The sequence below is a fragment of the Nuphar pumila genome, chromosome 14 (genome assembly GCF_984573655.1).
Source record: "Nuphar pumila chromosome 14, dmNupPumi1.hap1.1, whole genome shotgun sequence".
Classification (NCBI taxonomy): domain Eukaryota; kingdom Viridiplantae; phylum Streptophyta; class Magnoliopsida; order Nymphaeales; family Nymphaeaceae; genus Nuphar; species Nuphar pumila.
In genome coordinates, this window is record NC_143262.1 from 57,806,322 (window position 1) to 57,820,046 (window position 13,725).

The 13,725-nt window shown below is 36.5% G+C and overlaps 1 long non-coding RNA gene across 1 annotated transcript; it reads right to left on the minus strand.

Moving 5' to 3' along the window:
* Nucleotides 1–1,125: 1,125 nt before the first annotated feature.
* On the minus strand, nucleotides 1,126–9,514 carry LOC149816862 (uncharacterized). The gene is made up of 2 exons (XR_016427572.1): nucleotides 9,442–9,514; nucleotides 1,126–1,319 (listed from the first exon to the last, which is right to left on the minus strand). It is a non-coding gene; the product is annotated as an uncharacterized LOC149816862 (long non-coding RNA).
* Between the last annotated feature and the right edge of the window lie 4,211 nt (nucleotides 9,515–13,725).

Consider the following 13,725-nt stretch of genomic DNA (forward strand, 5'->3'; position numbering starts at 1 on the left):
AGAATCAGGCTTATGCTATGAAATTTTGAAAATAATGCAAGTTTGAGAAAATATGATGTTTGCTTTGGAAAATTGAAATATGCTTGAAAAAGTACTTGAAAATTGAATTCCTGGGAAAATCATTGAAGTTCATTGGAAATCAGAAATTTGCATTGGAAAATGAATACTCAGGAAAACTTGTACTTTGGAAAATTGATTTTGAGATGTAGATTGCTTTTTTGAGGAAATGGATTTGAGAATTCTGAGAAACTCAAGAAATTCATTAGAAAAGGATTTCTGAAAAGGAAAATGAATTCTCAGGAAAATGGGAATTCTGAGAAGATCGATTTCTCAAAAACTTGGGATTTTGAAATTTGAGAATGTTAAAACATTAGAAAATCTTCATTTGAACTTGGAAAATGCTTTGAAATGTCATTTGAAAACTTAGGATTCTGAGAAAATCAAATCCTAACAAAGACTTAAAAATTCTTGGGAAAACTGATTTTTCTGCAATGGAATTGGGAAATGATTTGGAAAATGATGCAATTTGAATGATATGAATGAATGAATATGAATTTAAAAAGAGAATTTCATTGAGGAATTGGGAAATCCTTTTAAAACTTTGATAAATGCAGTGCATTTTGAAGTTAGCCTAAGAGTATAGGCTGAATGTGGCTGATATAAAGATCATAAACACTACAACAAAGCAGTAGATTAGCGACGACCACATTCCGTCGCTAATCCGTCGCTACTCCGTCGCTAACATGGTTAACGACGGATTAGCGACAACGAGGCGACAGTATGCTTACGTCGCGAATATTTCGACGCTAACTGGCGACGAAATTATTTTGTCGCTAGGTCCGTCGCTAATTGCGACGGAATAACAAGCGCTATATTCCATCGCCAATCCGCCGGTACTAAACGGCGACCACGGCTTGGCGACGGATTTACTTCCGTCGCTATGCCGTCGCTAGATTAATATAAATAGCGACGGATGGTTTCGTCGCTAATCCGTCGCAAACACGAAAAAAAATTAAAAAAAAATTATTTGAAAATTAAATACCGAGCAATTTCTATTTCCTGTACAATTTATATTTCCTGTAAATAAAAAATAAACCACACAAAAAATTTCATATAACAAGAATCTACAACAATTAATCGTTCCACCTTAAAATTAAGAAGTTTAATTATTTACAATTCAACAATTACAATTAGGAAACATAAAAAAAATAGAACTTCTTCAACACAGTCCTCTAATCATCGCCAAGATTTTGTGCGTCTTCTTGTTCATTGTCTTTATCTGTCCCTTCAGCTCCACTACGCTGATTATCGCTAGCAGCCTACACAAGAAAAGAACAGTCAGTATTGATAAACAAAATATAATGAAATAAATTACACACTATATGTGATTCTATCATGTGCTCATGTGTGATCTAAGGCAATAAAAAAACTCTATATGTGATTCTATCATGCTCATATGTGTGATAAGGCAGTCAAAAAATTAAATATGTGATTATAGCATGTTCATATGTGTTCTAAGGCATCTAGAAAAACTCTATATGTGATTCTACCATGCTCAGATGTGCTTTAAGAAAAGCAAAAAACTATATATGTGATTCGATCATGCTCGTATGTGTGCTAAGGCAGTAAAAAAAATGAATATGTGAATATAGCATGCTCATATGTTCTCTAAGGCAGGCAAAGCAAAAAATTTTATATGTGATTCTATCATAAATGATATATAGCATGTTCATATGTGTTCTAAGGCAGTAAAAAAACTCTATATGTTATTATAGCATGCTCATATGTGTGCTAAGGCAGTAAAAAAACTGAATATGTGATTATAATATGCTCATATGTGTTCTTAGGCAGTCAAAAAACTGAATATTGATTATAGCATGCTCATATGTGTTCTAATGCAGTCAAAAAAACTTTATATGTGATTCTATCATGCTCATATGTGTTCTTAGGCAGGCAAAAAAACTTTATATGTGATTATAGCATGCTCATATGTGTTCTAATGCAATAAAAAAAACTCTATATGTTATTATAGCATGCTCATATGTGCTCTAAGGCAGTCAAAAAACTGAATATGTGATTATAACATGCTCATATATGTTCTTAGGCAGGCAAAAAACTAAATATGTGATTATAGCATGCTCATATGTGTTCTAATGCAGTCAAAAAAACTTTATATGTGATTCTATCATGCTCATATGTGCTCTAAGGCAGACAAAAAGTTATATATATATATATGTGATTCTATCATGCTCATATGTGTGCTAAGGCAGTCAAAAAATTGAATATGTGATTATAGCATGTTCATATGTGTTCTAAGGCATCTAGAAAAACTCTATATGTGATTTTACCATGCTCAGATGTGCTTTAAGGCAGGCAAAAAACTATATATGTGATTCGATCATGCTCGTATGTGTGCTAAGGCAGTCAAAAAATTGAATATGTGATTATAGCATGTTCATATGTGTTCTAAGGCATCTAGAAAACTCTATATGTGATTTTACCATGCTCAGATGTGCTTTAAGGCAGGCAAAAAACTATATAAGTGATTCGATCATGCTCGTATGTGTGCTAAGGCAGTCAAAAAATTGAATATTTGATTATAGCATGTTCATATGTGTTCTAAGGCATCTAAAAAAACTCTATATGTGATTCTACCATGCTCATATGTGCTTTAAGGCAGGCAAAAAACTATATATGTGATTCGATCATGCTTGTATGTGTGCTAAGGCAGTCAAAAAATTGAATATGTGATTATAGCATGCTCATATGTGCTCTAAGGCAGGCAAAGCAAAAAAATTTATATGTGATTCTATCATAAATGATATATAGCATGTTCATATGTGTTCTAAGGCAGTAAAAAAACTCTATATGTTATTATAGCATGCTCATATGTGTGCTAAGGCAGTCAAAAAAACTGAATATGTGATTATAATATGCTCATATGTGTTCTTAGGCAGTCAAAAAACTATATATGTGATTCTAGCATGCTCATATGTGTTCTAATGCAGTCAAAAAAAACTTTATATGTGATTCTATCATGCTCATATGTGTTCTTAGGCAGGCAAAAAAACTTTATATGTGATTATAGCATGCTCATATGTGCTCTAATGCAATAAAAAAACTCTATATGTTATTATAGCATGCTCATATGTGCTCTAAGGCAGTCAAAAAACTGAATATGTGATTATAACATGCTCATATGTGTTCTTAGGCAGGCAAAAAGTTATATATGTGATTCGATTATGCTCATCTGTGTTCTAAGGCAGACAAAAAACTGAATATGTGATTATACCTGAGAGGGACCTGGAATCGAAGATCACCTATCCTAAACAGCGGGCTTGATCTCATTTCAGAGAAAGGGGGCGACGATGTATTGGAAGTAGTTATTCAGTGATTCATTAATGATCTCGCGTACATCATCACCGGAAAGAATAGTCGGCTGCTTGGAGCTTATGTCGGCACAAGAAGTCGGTGAGCCGTAACTGGAAGAACCAATAACTGGTGAAGTGTTCATATTACTCCCAAACCCGAACACGAGACCTTTTTTGGGTTCACCTGCTGCAGTCACCCATGCTGTAGGATCAAATGATGGATGCTGAGTAGCGTCATCGCCATATCGCTCTACCATCTGTTGCTCATATGCCTCCTACAAAATAATGTTTAAAGTATTCATTAATAATTAATGATAACATTATGATAACTTGCATATATATTGCAATGATTATTAATAGAATTAATACATACCGTTGTCGTTCTCGCCTTCTCTGATACGAAGACTCCCGTGGTCTTCCGTTTATGTGTTTCTACAAACACATCTTTATATGGTACACTGCCTCCTTTTTCTGCTTCCTACGAAGTTAAATGACAAAAGATTTAGTACACAAGTTTGCAACAATACTTATAAAATTAATATTATGTATTGATGAGTTACCATTTTCTTTAAGTGGCTCCCAAATGTCTTAGATCCACCTGTGTGTAGATGGGCTTCGGGCATCTTCGATCGATTTTGTGCAGCCTTCGCAGAGCGATTTCTAAATGTATTTCCCGCCCACTTATCGCATATTTCATCCCAGTAATCTCTCCTGATAGTAATAGGACCATGGCCCTTCCACAGTAATGGATTATCTACTACGCCAGATGCTTTTTTTGCTGCAGTCTTCATAGTGTGAAGCATGTCTGCAAATCGATTGGCAGCCACCTTCTGCCACACCTTCCTTGCATCATTTTCTTCCACCGTAGTTGCGAAGCGATTCGAAGCCTACAAATATTTTCAGTCATTCTGTAGACATTGCTTAAATAAATTAACTATGAAACACATTAACTATGAGGAACAACTGTATACCATGAATGAGGACCACAATCTGTCTAACACCTCCTTTGGGTACTCTTTCCATTGAGCAACTGGTCCTGGTAGATGTTGAAGAAGTGAATTCCTAATCTCTCGTACTACTTCTTGTAGCTCAAACCTCGTGTTGCACATGAATTGTTACACAGTAAATATCAATATAAAATATTTAAAAGATATGCAATAATTGAAAACAAAATACTTACGGTCGATTATCGATATACACTATTTGAATGAGTCTTCTTGTGCCAGCCTGAGAAGACCTTGTTTCCTGTGTTGGTTGTTGACTTGTGTGATCAACTGGTGTAGGTGGGTCGTGTACAGGCGCAACATCATCTGTAAAAAAATACATTAGAAATTCTCAGAATGCGCATTTGAACTAATCAAGCATCCAAATAGTTATATGATATACCTATCACAGGAGCCCGTGAAGATGAAGGCTGAGCCTGGCTACTACTGGATGAGCGACCACTATAACCTCCACGAACCATATTCTAACAAATAACATATGTCATACAATACATTCAAATAATTCACATCAAGTATTACAATGCATTCAAGTCATTCACATCAAGCATTGCAATGCATTCAAATAATTCAAATCATTCACATCAAGTATTGCACTAATTCAAATCATTCGTTGCATAAATTATAATACATTCAGATAATTGAAATCATTCACATCAAGTATTATAATGCATTCGAATCATTCGTATCAAGTATTACAATACATTCAAATAAAATTTTTAATCATTCACACCAAGTATTGCAATACAACTCACATCAAGTATTACAATGCATTTAAATAGAGGTTTGTAGTATAAGATTTTGCTCACTAGCTTGAGAATTCTTCCTTGTCACTAGTTTGACTTTCTTCTTCTTCTTCTTCTTCTTCTCCTTCTTCTTCTTCTTCTTCATTGTTTGCCCATCCACTTGGTACATCATTTGGATCACATTCCTCTATGAATGTTTCATCGGCCAATGGAGATATGACATGCATATCATGCGCAACATCGTGACCATAAGCGAAGTCATAGACATTATCTGATTGATAGTAATCACTGTCTTCAGCTAACTCATCTTCCTGTAACTGATCATACTCGGGGTATAGTTTGGATTTCACCTTACAAACTGCCCACCATTCATTTCTATCTGACTTTTTTATACTCGGATATGAAGTATAATAAACTTGTTGAGCTTGCGAGGCTAATATGAATGGTTCATATGTTCCAAACCTGGATTTATGATTCACCTCCATAATGCCTAAAGCTTTGTCGAGTCTTGTTGCAGTTGGATCAAACCAATGACACTTGAATATCGAACCCTGTTATTCATGCCTAAGTAAGTCAACTCCATTATTTCCTCTATAACACCGTAGTAATCATGTTCATTTTCACCGTAGCTGCTACCCTTGACACACACGCCACTATTTATCGTTGATTTGTTTATACCGTAGTCTTTTGTATGGAATCGATAACCATTTACGATATACCCGTTGTAGCATTGCACAACTTTGGTCGGACCATTTTCTAAATCACATATTCCTTGATCTTTAACATCACCATGACGAACCTACGCACAGACATAAACAATTATTGTGATCATGATCAATTAAGTAACTTAGTGTTGTTTATAAGTACAAAATTTATGTTAGCTTCTTTACCAACTGTTTCAACCACTCCACAAACTTAGTTTCACGTTCTTTTTGTACTTCTGCATCAGTGAGATGTGAAACTTCGCTTTGCAACTCCAGATCAAATCGTCTGCAAACCACAAATACTTATATTACCGAGCCATGTATCCACATATAGAACATAAAAGGATTTATAATTGAGTTGCATATACATATACTTACTCGATGTATGGGTCGATCGCTGAGCAATTAAAAAGAATATAGATGTGTGCTGCATCTTGCTCTCGATCTGTCAATAGCCTTGATCGGCAACTACCAAATGCATGCCCAAGTGGTTGAAATATCGACAGCTTGTCAGCTACAGTTACTTGTTCTCCATCATCGTTACGGGGCGGGCATGTGTAACGTATTGGAATATGAGGTTCGAAGTACATAGATGAGAAATTTGAAATCTCTTCTAAAGTGTACGCCTCACAAATAGAGCCTTCTACTCTTGCTTTATTACGAACCTTTTTTTAGGTCGAACATGCATCTGACAAGAATATACATTTCAAATTTTAAATATTTGTCATTAAAGAGACAAATATAAAAAAACATATACCTTTCAAATGGGTACATCCATCGATATTGCACAGGGCCACCAACCCTTAGTTCATATGGCAGATGTATGATCAAATGTTCCATAACATCGAAAAATGCTGGCAGAAATATCTTTTCTAACAGACAAACAGTGGTGATGACAGAGTCCTCGAGATTCTTTACATCTGATACAACTACCTCCGATGCGCACAATGTTCTGAAAAATCCGCTCAAGTCAGACAATACCCCCCATATAGGTTTGTCTAACATATTATGGAATGCTAGGGGTATCAATCGTTGCATAAAGATATGACAATCATGGCTCTTCAACCCATATAACTGTCCATCGTCAATCTTCACAGCTCGAGCAATGTTAGAGACATATCCATCTGGAAATCTCAGTTGTCTCAACCATTGACATACATGTTTTATTTGATCAGGTCCGAGCATGTACTTCGCCTTTGGTTTCAGTACTTTGCCATTATACTCTTTGAGTTCCAATTCTGGTTTTTTACATATTAATTTTAAATCCATACGGGCCTTCGGATTATCCTTCGTTTTTCCTTTAATATTCATTACTGTATTGAACACATTATCAAACACATTTTTCTCTACATGCATCACATCCAAATTATGTCGTATCAATAGGGTCGGCCAATATGGTAGTTCCCAAAAAATAGATTTTTTCGTTCAATTGTGATCCTTCCCAAATCCACGGAAGGGTGTAGGACTGCGGGCATCTGTTAATATATCTGGAAAGTATCGCAATCTTCTTAGAATCTCTATGCCGGACAATCTTGAGGATGGACCTTCCGTTTCAGTTGTGCCTGCTTTAAATGCATTCTTTTGACGTCGGAACAGATGATCGCTGGGTAGAAATCGACGATGGCACTCAAACCAGCAAGGCTTTCTTCCATGCCTCAATCTAAAAGCTTTGGAATCCTCCATGCAGTACGGACAAGCCAACCTCTCATGTGTGCTCCAACCAGATAACATACCATATGCAGGGAAGTCACTGATTGTCCATAGAACAGCGGCCTTCATGTTGAAATTTTGTTTTTTGTGGGCATCATACGTGGTAACACCGTCATCCCACAGTACTTTTAATTCATCAATCAATGGCCTTAGATATACATCAAGATTTTGGCCAGGTGAGGTCGAACCAGGGATCAACAGAGACAAGAAAAGATTTGGATGTTTCATACACAAGCTTGGTGGAAGGTTGTATGGAGTTACAAATACTGGCCAGCATGAGTATGGAGTTGATCTACCCCCAAATGGATTAAATCCATCTGTACATAGACCGAGTCTAACATTTCGCACTTCCATTGTGAAGTTCTGATGAGTACGATCAAAGTGCTTCCAAGCTTCAGCGTGAACAGGATGCGTGATCTTGTTTTCATCGTGTTGAACTTTATTTGCATGCCATCTCATGTGTTTAGCTGTCCTTGAAGACATATACAATCGCTGCAATCTAGGAAAGTAGCGGAGCGACTTGTATGAAACTTCCTTTGATCTCGTGCTACCATTGTCTCTTGTCTTTGGCTTGAACCGAGGATGCCCACATGACGGGCATGATATGTCGTTTTCCTGCTCCTTGAAATACAACATACAGTGATTTGGACAAACATCAATCTTTTTGTAACTCATACCTAGAGCGTTGACCATAACTTTCGCACGATAGAAATTTTGTGGCAATTTCTCATCTTTAGGCAACATACTCTTCACAATCATGCACAAACGGTCAAAACATGATTGACTCAAATTATACTCGGACTTCAAATTCATTAGTTGAAGAACTGCAGACAAGATAGTGTGACTCTCACAACCGTTCCAAAGTGGCTCATCAGCATCTCTAAGTAAATCATAAAATCTACTAGCTGCATCATTTGGTGATTCTTCATCTACGGCAGTTCTTACATCACTAGAACTCATAGCAGAACCCAATTCTATTCCTGCGGCATCAAATATCAAATTCGTATATGGATTATCGTGCACCACATTCACACGTGCATCAAAATCGTTTCTAAATTCTTCTCCATGAAACGTCCAGTTCTGATAATCACTCACAAAACCCTTCCTGTATAGGTGATGTCTAACGCCATGAGGTTCTACAAATCGATTATTCTTACAAATCTTGCAGGGACACCTAATCCGACCTGTGGGATCTACTGTACTGACACTTGCCGTTGCAAATTCAATAAAACTGTCAACACCCTCCATATATTCATGCGATAACTCATTGTCCACTATCCTACGGTACATCCATTCACGGTTTGCAGTCATTTTGTCGTATGATGTTACGAATAGTATCCTAACCAGTTAAAAGAGAACCATCAGAATGCTATGATGAAGAAAATATCAAATTTATCATGTAATATATGATGTCATACAATCACAAGAATTATGATGCATGCATTGATAACTTAATATTTTCATGTGCAAACTATTCATGACACGATACATTCATTTGAAGCATGCTTTCAGTATACAATTTCACATGGAAGACATAATCAAATTGAAAGTAACTACATGTAAGCATGGATACAATCACATCAAACATTGCAATACATCGAAATAATTCATATCAAACAAATGTCAAACATGTACCTGCAGCAAACACACTTCAATATCCCACTAACTACTACCATGCCTAGCATGGACTCCGTACTCCAAAAATAAGAACACTTCCATATTCATACATTAAAATCATGCTCAGCATGATCTCCAAACTCCAACAAAGCAGTCCTAGATATCAACAACTAAGTGAGTGTGTGAACAATAAAGTGTTACACTCAATAAATTAAATAACATGTGAAGGGATGACGGGGCACTTACTTACCACGGGGCACTTACTGAGCAATAAAGTGTTTTTGTCACTTACCACGGGTGGCGGGGCACAAGCGAGTTCCGTTGAGAAATCTGCAAAAAACACTGTGTTAAAATGAATATTTTTCAAAGCTCACAATGCTCCCCCTGCGTACACTCACAGATACCATATTCAATCTATATCTAGTTGTTTGGTACTCAGACCTCAATCAAACTGTACAAATGACAATTATGTTCCCAATATCAAAACTTAAACTGTAAAGGGATGATTATGATCACTGCTACTTTCTTTACACTCTTTTGAAGAAATTAAAACCACCAAGATAACTTGTCCAAAATGCCAAAGATACAAACTAGAGTGCTAAAAAAAAATGGACAAACCCTCAGTTCAAACAATAAATATGCATGCGGTGCTCAAATCTGTTACAATGTGAAGGCTGAAATGATGCCTATCAAGATGAAGAAGACAATGGGAATGGGTGCCCATTGTAAGATTGCTTATAACAGATACAAACAAATTGCTTAAATCATAGTCATGCCACAATTGCATGATATAGCAATGTGATGTTAAAGTGAAAAACACACGAATTATAACAGAAGCAGACTTATCTTAAATATAGCACAAATACAATTAGAAGGCACCTAACAATGAGCAGATACAGTCAACAAATCTCAAAATTTCAATATCCTGCATGATGAATCTTTTTTTCCTGGCCATATTGAAAGGCATTGAAAATACGAAAATCAACATAAAGAGGAAGGGAGATGACAGAATTCTTTACCTCGCTAAGGCAACACAGGATGCTCGTTGTAGTACCCAAATGAAACCTATCGATCAAACCCCATCGCTCAGACACCTGTCGATCAAGAACTATAGAAACCTGACGATCTAACTCCGTCGCTCAAACCCCTATCGAGCAAAACTTGAACCCCGACGATCTTGCATCATGTACGGGATCGTCCTTTTGGGTATTCGAGGGTTTCAAGGAAGATGGTGGTGAAGGGATCAGGTGGATAGGAGAAGGTGAGAGGGTTTTGAGGAAGATGGTTCGCAGGTAGCAGGGTTTGCGAAGGATGACGGTAGTCTGGCGATGGAGGAGCAACAGTGGGGAGAGGGCGCAGCCAGGAAAGGGGAGCGGCGGCTGGCGAGCGGTGGACGGGGAGCGGCGGCAGGCGAGCGGTGGACGGGGAGCGGCGGCAGGCGAGCGGCGGTGGCCGGGCGGTGGCGAGAGCTGACGGGCGGCGGTAGGGAGAGGGCGGCGGGCGGGAGCAAGACAGCGAAACAGGAAAAAGAGAAAGAGGGATGGGATTAGGGATTTACGCGACATTTAGCGACGGCTTAGCGACGAAATAATTCCGTCGCTAAGCCGTCGTAAATCAAAAAACCAAAACAGCGACGAAATATACTCTGTCGCTAATTAGCGACGGATTCGCGACGACAGAGTTCCCTCTCTAAATCCATCGCTGAAATGGTGTTCTTGTAATAAGAATTAACGACAAAAAATTGCAGTCGCTAATCCGTCGCTAAGTAGCGACGGATTAGCGATAAACGTTGTTTCCTCGCTAATCCGTCGCGAATTAGCGACAGATTGTTTCTCTAGCTAATTTGTCGCTAATTCGCGACAGAAAAAATCCGTCGCAAATTTCCGTCGCTAATTAACAATTTTCTTGTAGTGAAATCTTGGTTTTCTTCGTATTCTGACTATGGCCATAAATACGAATCCCACCGAGTTTATAAACTCCATAAAAGCTTGTGCATGTGCCATTCGTGTAAACCATAGTGGATTTGAAATAAATGCACATGGATCATACATCAGATATTGGAATTTTGCAGAAATTAAACTATATGCAATGCAGCCCTATTCTAAGCAGAAAAGTAACTCTTATTTCAAATATTACATTGATTTTTACATTGAATTGAAATAAAAGCTAAATCTTCTTCTTGAATGTTCCTGCAAAACTAGAAAACAAGGTTAGCACAAAAATGTAGGTTTTCTGAATTTATCCAAAAATATGAGAAATTATCGGATATTATTCAGATATAAACCCAAAATTATACCCCCTTTAATATAAACATGATAAATAATGAATAAATTTCGAAAATAAACTTGAAAATTTGAAATTGAGGTCAAAATGACAGAAATACCCCTGATGACCTTCAAATCAGGGTTTTCTGAAAGAATTTTTGTAAATTTTGGAATTTTGAAAATCAAATGAAATAAATCAAACATAATATGATAAAATATGATGATATGCATGAAATTTTGGAGAATTAGAAATTGAAATTTCGAAATTTAGGTCAAAATGACAAAAATACCCCCGATAACAAGACTATGGCCTTGAAACCAGGGTTTTCTGAAATAAATTTTGCGAAAATGAAAAATGTGAAATGCAAATGACATTGAAATTAACCTTAATATAATTCTATATGCTCATGTATATGATAAAAACCTTAAAATGACGAAAATATCATAAAATATCAAATTTAACCTGATTTTCGCCTGATTTTCACTTCTGAACTTAAAGATAAACTAGCACATGGAGCAAATGAACTTGGAATTAAGCCAAATTTGGCATGGACACCTAAAATATCCCTAAAAACAGAATGGAGCTCGAAAATTTAATTGTTTTGTATTTTTAAGTATGGAAATTTAAGTAAAAACCCTAAATTTTGTGATTTTTGCCTAAAATGTTGATTCTAAAGGGGATTTAGGATATCAAACTTCCATAAAAAATTTCCAAATTTTATGGGGGGACATAGGACAGTAAGTAACGGATTTTTGCCTTTTACACTTTCTGGTTTTGACCTATGGTCGGAGTTGTGCCACTACGGCAAGTTGGATCGGAATCCGGCGACTCTAGGATTTGGGGAAACAGACAGGTTTCGGTAAAAAAATGTGGGAAAAAATTAAACAGATGGTAAAAAGGTTGAAATTGTGGGAACATATCCCTGACAAACAAGGGAAAGTTTGATCTTTTGACATCATTGGGATTCGAGTTACGGTTTGGAAAAGGTCATACTGTTATCAGAGACCTAAATCTCTGAGATTTTTGGATATTGAAATATGTCAGATAGAAATTAAAAATTCATAAAAAATACTGAAACAAATCCAAAAATTCTCACATTTTGGGAAATGACAGTAAATTATGTTAGGAACAACTTTCATGCTTAAAGTTTTTGCAGAAAGGTTACAGATTGGATGGACTCAGTGCATTAAAGTCTGTCTATACCCTGATGAAGGAAAATCAAGATTTTCCCAGAAGTTTAGAAAATCAGATTTTTTTCAGAGGTCAAAACTACTTTTAAAAACTTAAAAATTTCCATATCACTAGTAGATTCAATTATGAATCCACTGTGATGTTTGGAGGACAATTCGACTCTCTCACAAGGGTGGTGCCAGAGGTTTTTGTCTGCTAAAGCAGAAATTAAAAGTTTGGAGAGACAGAAAACCCGACTTAGGGTTTGATCAATTTAGATGGGTTCCAAAACCTGAATTGAATCAAATTTTTAAGGTGAGATTATGGACAAACAGACCTAACTACCACAAATTTTTTTAGATTTATTGGAACAAAAATTTGCATAAAATAACGGTTGTAACTTATGCTAACACTAACTTCTACAAGGCTTAATATGCATATCAAATAAACTATTAATAAAACAATAAAACTAAATTAATAAAATGCTTAAAATGCATATTTAACATGAATATAATGTTTAAAATGAAGAAAAGCAGGGATCCATGAAGTTGCCTCGATATTGGCTATCGATGAGAGATCTGATCCATTGAAGGGATGAATCTTCTCATTCATATAGTCTTTACTAAAGAGAATAGGATTCAAAACGAACATCACCATGGCTTGATTGATACTAAACTATGATCATCTTTTTCATAAAAAAAAATGATTTTTATACCAGATTTGCAACAAAAGAATATATATATATATATATATATATATATATATATATATATATATATATATATATATATATATATATATATATCCTTGGATGAGGTCAAGTAAAATACCTTGGATCGGCTACAAGGTTGGGTTGCCTTGGAAGAGAAGAAGCTGCAGCTGGGGTTGTTGTTGAGAGATGTGGTTGTGGTAGCTGTCACAAAAGGGGCTGGCTGACGGTTCTCTCGTGGTGGATGCTAGAAGGAGATCCGGAGGTGGCTGCTAGAAGGAGGCTTCAACGTGGAGCATGTTGCTGGAACAATGGAAGTTGGTCTGCCTTTGGCTGAAGCTGGAGCAAAATGGACCAGCAGCTGTTGGAAGGTAAAGATGGTGGTTGTGTTGGTGTTGGAGATGAAGACGTTGATGCTGCTGATGGCTTGAA